Here is a 6,930-nt window from a genome sequence, read left to right as displayed (position 1 = left end):
TGTTGCCACGGCAACAGTATCTAAGATATCAATAATCCTTTCACAGGTCTACATCTGGCGTGTGTTTACATTATACACATAAAGTTTGAAGCAAATCGGGTAAAAATAAGAGGGTGATTTCAAAGCATTTAGGAAGTGACACACTTCCTGCTGCCAGTTGGTGGCGCTATAATTTTGACTCACAATAGTCACATCCATGTGATCGGGCTCTTACAACGAACACACTGTTGAAGTTTCATCAAGATCAGTTAATGTATGCAGTAGTTATGACACACTTCCTGTTTCACGTTTCTCGCCATAATTTTGTTTCCTCGCCACGGCCAAACCGTTCGAGATATCAAAAATCCCCTCGCAAACTTTCATCCTCAATGTCTTGACTTCATGCTGACCGAGTTTCGTGCCGTTTGTTTGAATTCTCTAGGAGGAGTATTTCACATTCCATTGCGTGTGTTTTACCAACAACCCTAAATAGCCGACTTCCTGTTGGGCTGGGGTAAAAAGTAAGAGTGTGAAGTATATATGAAACGAGGAGATCTACATGTGTACCGAGTTTCATATTATTACATGCAAGCGTGTTTGATTTATGGACCATGTTTTCGGACCCCGTTCCAGGGGGCGCTGTCGAGCCCCCCTGCCACGCCCGGGTACCATCTTCAGCCCGGCCCTGATGGCCGCGGGTTCTGACATGTGTGCAAAGTTTCAGGAGTTTTTGAGCATGTTAAGGCCTCCAAAAGTGTCCAAAAGGTAGCAGAAAAATAATAAGAAGAATAATAAATAATCCTAAGGAAAACAATAGGGCCTTCGCCCTTTGGGCTTGGGCCCTAATAATAATCCTAAGGAAAACAATAGGGCCTTCGCCTTTTCAAGGCTTGGGCCCTAAATATAGCTGCGAGCAGCGATTACGGGCCCAAGCCGGTGGCACCGCAACCCCGGTGCCTTTAGTTACCTAAAGGCACCGGGGTGGCGGTACCACCGGCTTTGGCCCTTCATCGCTGCTCGCAGCTATATTTATATATATATATATATATATATATATATATATATATATATATATATATATATATAAAGCCGGTGGCACCGCCACCCTGGTGCCTTTAGGGTTATTGTGCACGACGTGCAAAAACGTAACCCTGCTTTGACTGTCGAAAAGAAGTGTGCTGTAGAGCTTGTATCAGTGTGGGCTCTGCAAAAGTGTGCATTGAGGGCACATGTCAACCACAAAGTATGCGAGAGCAACCTTCTGAAAGGTCAGGTCTACATCCAGGTCTACATCTGCCGTGTGTTTACATCATAGTAGTGAAGTTTGAAGCAATCAGCTGATTTCAAAGCTTTTTGAAAGTGACAGACTTCCTGCTGCCAGTTGGTGGCGCTATAACCGGGGTGGCGGTGCCGCCGGCTTTGGCCCTTTCATCGCTGCTCGCAGCTATATTTATATATATACACACACACACACACATATATATATATATATATATATATATACATATATATATATTGTTTTTTTAAGAGACAAGACAGAATATTACTTGCCTGATCTGATTAGAAAAATAGTGTTGTGTGTGTGTGTGTGTGTGTGTGTGTGTGTGTGTGTGTGTGTGTGTGTGTGTGTGTGTGTGTGTGTGTGTGGCGTAATTGAACAATGTAGACATAAAGACATACTCCGTCCTTTTGTTCATACAGGACATTATTCAAACTGCAAAGTGTTTACTTATATTTGTGTACACTCGCAATAAAACACAACATTGTGCTTTTGTCAAACTATAAACTCTTGTCAAACTGTAAACTACAACTGTCACCCAACCAAAATCTCTTACACACACACACACACACAGTTTAAAAGCAAAAAATATCAAACAATCCTATTTAAAAACAGTCTGTGGGAGCCATCTTTTGGACATTCATCATATCGCATTGGTTTTCATTTCTTGTCATCAAAAAGAGCCCTAATCTGTTTATTTTTTCAGTTACACATTCTACATTGATTAAAAAAGAAAAATCAAATGTGTTTTTATTTTATACAGAAATAAATAATCTATCATCCAGATGAGAATAAAGTTAGTGTTAGTTCAAATTTTAAGGAAAACAAATATATGATCTGAAATATAGCACATTCATTTAAAATTCATTCAGGTTCAATTACCAAACATACAATCTTAATGTAATTTAAAGCAAACAATACGTTTAAAATATATGGGTTGTATGACTATTTTTTAATATAAAAAGATATATATCCAAAAAGACAAGGCCTAAAGTTTAACAAGGGTTAAACTCTTATCACTGTAACAGACACAATCACACACACAATCACACACACACACACACACAAGTCAAATCACTTACATTTTACATGCAATATTGACTTTTTTTCTTTTTCAGCAGCGAAAATAGTTAAACAAAGATCACAGCAGAACCATCGCGCATCTCACAGCAACGCGTTCTCATTACTGAATGATTCAGCATTTTGAACGAATCGGTTGACTCAAAGATTCAATGACCAATCAATCCATAAACATCTATCTCATTCATGAATGACTCAGTCGTTCAAACGAATGAATCAATGACTCGCTCATTAAGACGGTCGCCTGGCGACACCTAATGACGGTTTAGTGTTATGTTTAAAAGTATCATTCTTTCCAACGATTGTTAATTAACTCATATTTGAAACATAGGCTATATTTATATATATACATACATATACACACACATACACAAAAATAAAATAAAAACACATTTGAAACGTGTTTTCTTACTAAATTGTGAGCTGAACGAAAGTTGCAGCAAATATCAGCAACAGGAGTCAAATTTCATTAATCACGAGAGTGAAGAGCTGACTGAAAAGATGATGACGGAATAGGCTATTTTATGTAAAAACGCCTATTTAAGCGAATCTGTCATTGTACTCTTTTATTGTTGTGTTTTCCGTGAAAAATAATAGACTATTGAACTCAGAATTCAAGCAATCGGCCCCCGAAATTGCACTAATTTTAGTGACACTAAAAAGTATGCGGCTGCACTGGCATTCATAATGGTGCGCGTCCATGGCGACGAGCGAGCAGAACAGAGCGAACGTTTATTTAATTTCTACTTCCATAGGAATTCATTCGAGCGCCACCATTTCAATGTCCGTGCGGACGTCCATATTATACTTTCGCTTTCAAGTTAGTGTTTTTAAACCCCCCAGCGGGAGGTTTACACAATTTGTTTACACAATCACACGTTGATTAACCGGTGGGAAAATATTCCCATAGTAACATCCCTAATATATAAATATATATAAATTCAATAGGCCTACCTGATTTTGAACACAAGAGGGCAGTATAGCACTATATATGATTTGGATTATTATTATTTTTGACTAAACAACCATTCTGGCTGTTTTTAAACTTAAAAATAATTCTTAAATTGAAAAAAAGGAATAAAATGGGTTTAGTTCTAATATTTGTATAATTTTATATAAAAATAAATGGTGTATAATTACATTTTAGAAAGATATGAGACATGCCCTGATTCTTTTTTTGACATTATTGTCCTCGATCAGAGCCCTAATCTGTTTATTTTTTCAGTTACACATTCTACATTGATTAAAAAAGAAAAATCAAATGTGTTTTTATTTTATACAGAAATAAATAATCTATCATTCAGATGAGAATAAAGTTAGTGTTAGTTCAAATTTTAAGGAAAACAAATATATGATCTGAAATATAGCACATTCATTTATAATTCATTCAGGTTCAATTACCAAACATACAAATCTCAATGTAATTTAAAGCAAACAATACATTTAAAATACATGGGTTGTATGCTATTTTTTTTTATATAAAAAGATATATATCCAAAAAGACAAGGCCTAAACTTTAACAAGGGTTAAACAATCACTGTAACAGACACAATCACACACACACACACACACACACACACACACACACACACACACACACACACACACACACACACATACAGGTTAGCATGACTTATAAGGACAGTTTCTTTGAACCAGAAAAAAAGGTGGTTTAGGGGGTCTATGACTTCCTTTTATGCTAGAGCTTTCAAATAAAAATGGAAATGCTTTTAAAAATCATGGCTTCTAAACTCAAACTCTATTATTAATTTACACCTTATAAAACAAGTTACATGACACCCTGATTTTTGGCTGACTTACAAGGACATGTGTCCTAGAGGACAAAAAACAGGATTATGAGGACAAATGGATTACAAGGACTATGTGATGTCACAATGACATCACAGTTCATTAACATACACAAAGAAACATGACTACACACTGCACTGCAAAGACAGATGGGTTTACTGGGACTATGACGTGTCTTTGACATGAAAGTTAACAATCACTACACAAACACAAAGCCAGAAAGGTTTGTTTGTAGCTTTAAGGTTATTTATATGATACATGTTAAAATTGTTTGGGTTTATATATATATATTCTGGGTTCAGTTGTTTTTGTTGGGTTGTTTTCACTATGCTGACTAGGTTTTGGGTCACGCACTGCCAGCTAGCAGCTGGGTTACTTTCACTGATAGTAGTAACAGAAGAAACACAAGTAAGATAATGCACCCATATCAATATCACCAAGTGTAGTGTCATAATGAATGCCTTTAATCAGCTGCCACTGCACTTGCTGTGTGGGAATCTTTGTTGATTACACTGGAATTGATGTAGTGATCATTCCATGTTTGACTGAAAGTGAAGCCATATAATGTCAGAATGAGGAGATGACCAGGTACAGCTTCTTTTTCTGACACTTTGCAAACACAAATATTATCACAGGCTTATTTTCTGTATTAGCAATTTACCTTTCGGCACATCCATTACTCATGACCTTCACCTTAATTTAAAGAGGTTCATTCCTGTGCATCAAGCAGGTACAGTTGAACTTTATTTATGTTCACTGATCAATGTTTGTACTCCATTCATATGGATTTGTTTTACCATTTCATAAATGTTTTGAAGCATCAAGAGTTTTGGTTGAACAGACTTTCATTGGAGGGACAGAAATCTCACAGATTTAAATAAAAATAGCTTCATTTGTGTTCTGAAGATGAATGAAAGTCTTACGGGTTTGGAATGACATAAGGGAGAGTAAATGACAATTTACATTTTTGAACTATTCCTTAACTATCCCTGTTGTAGTGCTACAGTATTAATTGGATTAGGGCTGGTGTCAGAAGCATGTGACTGCCTTCAGATCTTCTTTGCAGGTTTTCAATAACTTAGTACCGTAAGATTTCAATGAAACATCTTCGCTGGTAATAGAGAAACAATACCTGCCCTTCATTAAAGAGGCCTCTGAGGGGTGGCAACTAAGCAGTTGAGCAAGAAAAAAAAAAAAAAAAGTAACCATGTTAATATCTTGTATTTAATATTCTGAAGTGCATTAAAACAATGTGAACAGCAATACACTTATCTTGCCAACAATGCAGATACTACAATTGAAGGGATAGTTCACCCAAAAATGAAAATTCTGTCATAATTTACTCACTCTCAAGTTGTTCCAAACCTGTATGAGTTTCTTTCTTCTGCTGAACACAAAGGAAGATTGAAGAATGTTGGAAACTAGACAGTCGACGATAGCCATTAACTTCCATAGTAGGAAAACAAATATTAATCTGGAAGTTAATGGCTACCGTCGGCTGTTTGACTACCAACACTCTTCACTCTTCTTTTGTGTTCAGCAGAAGAAAGAAACTCATACAGGTTTGGAACACCTTGAGAGTGAGTAAATTATGACAGAATTTTCATTTTTGGGTGAACTATCCCTTTGAAACTAATAATAATAATAACAATTGATTGTCAACGAGATTACATCACAGCATCAATCGACAGTGCAAGAGATCAACAATACCATATTTTGTAAACAGGGCACAGCGATAAATAATAAACAAGAAAAAAAAAACCTATATGAGAGGAAAAGAATCATTAGTTACCAGGAAGAATTTGTATAAAGGTGTGTGCTGCAACGATGCAAAGTCCAGTTCACAGTTATTGCATTGGTGGAAAATGACAACAAACAACAAATTGGTGGTAAAAACAACAACAACAACAACAAATGAGAAATCAGCTACATTGATAACAGAAACTGGAACATCTCATTGGAAACCAGTCACATCAACAAAGAAGTTAAGGGTAAATAACCCAGAAGACAGCAAGGAGTTTCAAAGGGATAGTTCACCCAAAAATGAAAATTCTGTCATAATTTACTCACTCTCAAGTTGTTCCAAACCTGTATGAGTTTCTTTCTTCTGCTGAACACAAAGGAAGATTGAAGAATGTTGGAAACTAGACAGTCGACGATAGCCATTGACTTCCATAGTAGGAAAACAAATATTAATCTGGAAGTTAATGGCTACCGTCGACTGTTTGACTACCAACACTCTTCACTCTTCTTTTGTGTTCAGCAGAAGAAAGAAACTCATACAGGTTTGGAACACCTTGAGAGTGAGTAAATTATGACAGAATTTTCATTTTTGGGTGAACTATCCCTTTGAAACTAATAATAATAATAACAATTGATTGTCAACGAGATTACATCACAGCATCGATCGACAGTGCAAGAGATCAACAATACCATATTTTGTAAACGGCACAGCGATAAATAATAAACAAGAAAAAAAAATGTATATGAGAGGAAAAGAATCATTAGTTAGCAGGAACAATTTGTGTAATGGTGTGTGCTGCAACGATGCAAAGTCCAGTTCACAGTTATTGCATTGGTGGAAAATGACAAAAAAACAAAAACAAATTGGTGGTAAAACCAACAACAAATGAGAAATCAGCTACATTGATAACAGAAACTGGAACATCTCATTGGAAACCAGTCACATCAACAAAGAAGTGAAGGGTAAATAACCCAGAAGACAGCAAGGAGACAACATTTAAAAATAATAAAATAAGCTAAAACAGTGTTACAAAATGTAA

The sequence above is a fragment of the Rhinichthys klamathensis genome, unplaced genomic scaffold (assembly GCF_029890125.1).
Source record: "Rhinichthys klamathensis goyatoka isolate OS25496 unplaced genomic scaffold, OSU_Roscu_1.1 h1tg000277l_1, whole genome shotgun sequence".
NCBI lineage: Eukaryota > Metazoa > Chordata > Actinopteri > Cypriniformes > Leuciscidae > Rhinichthys > Rhinichthys klamathensis.
Note: the sequence above shows the minus strand (reverse complement) of the source record.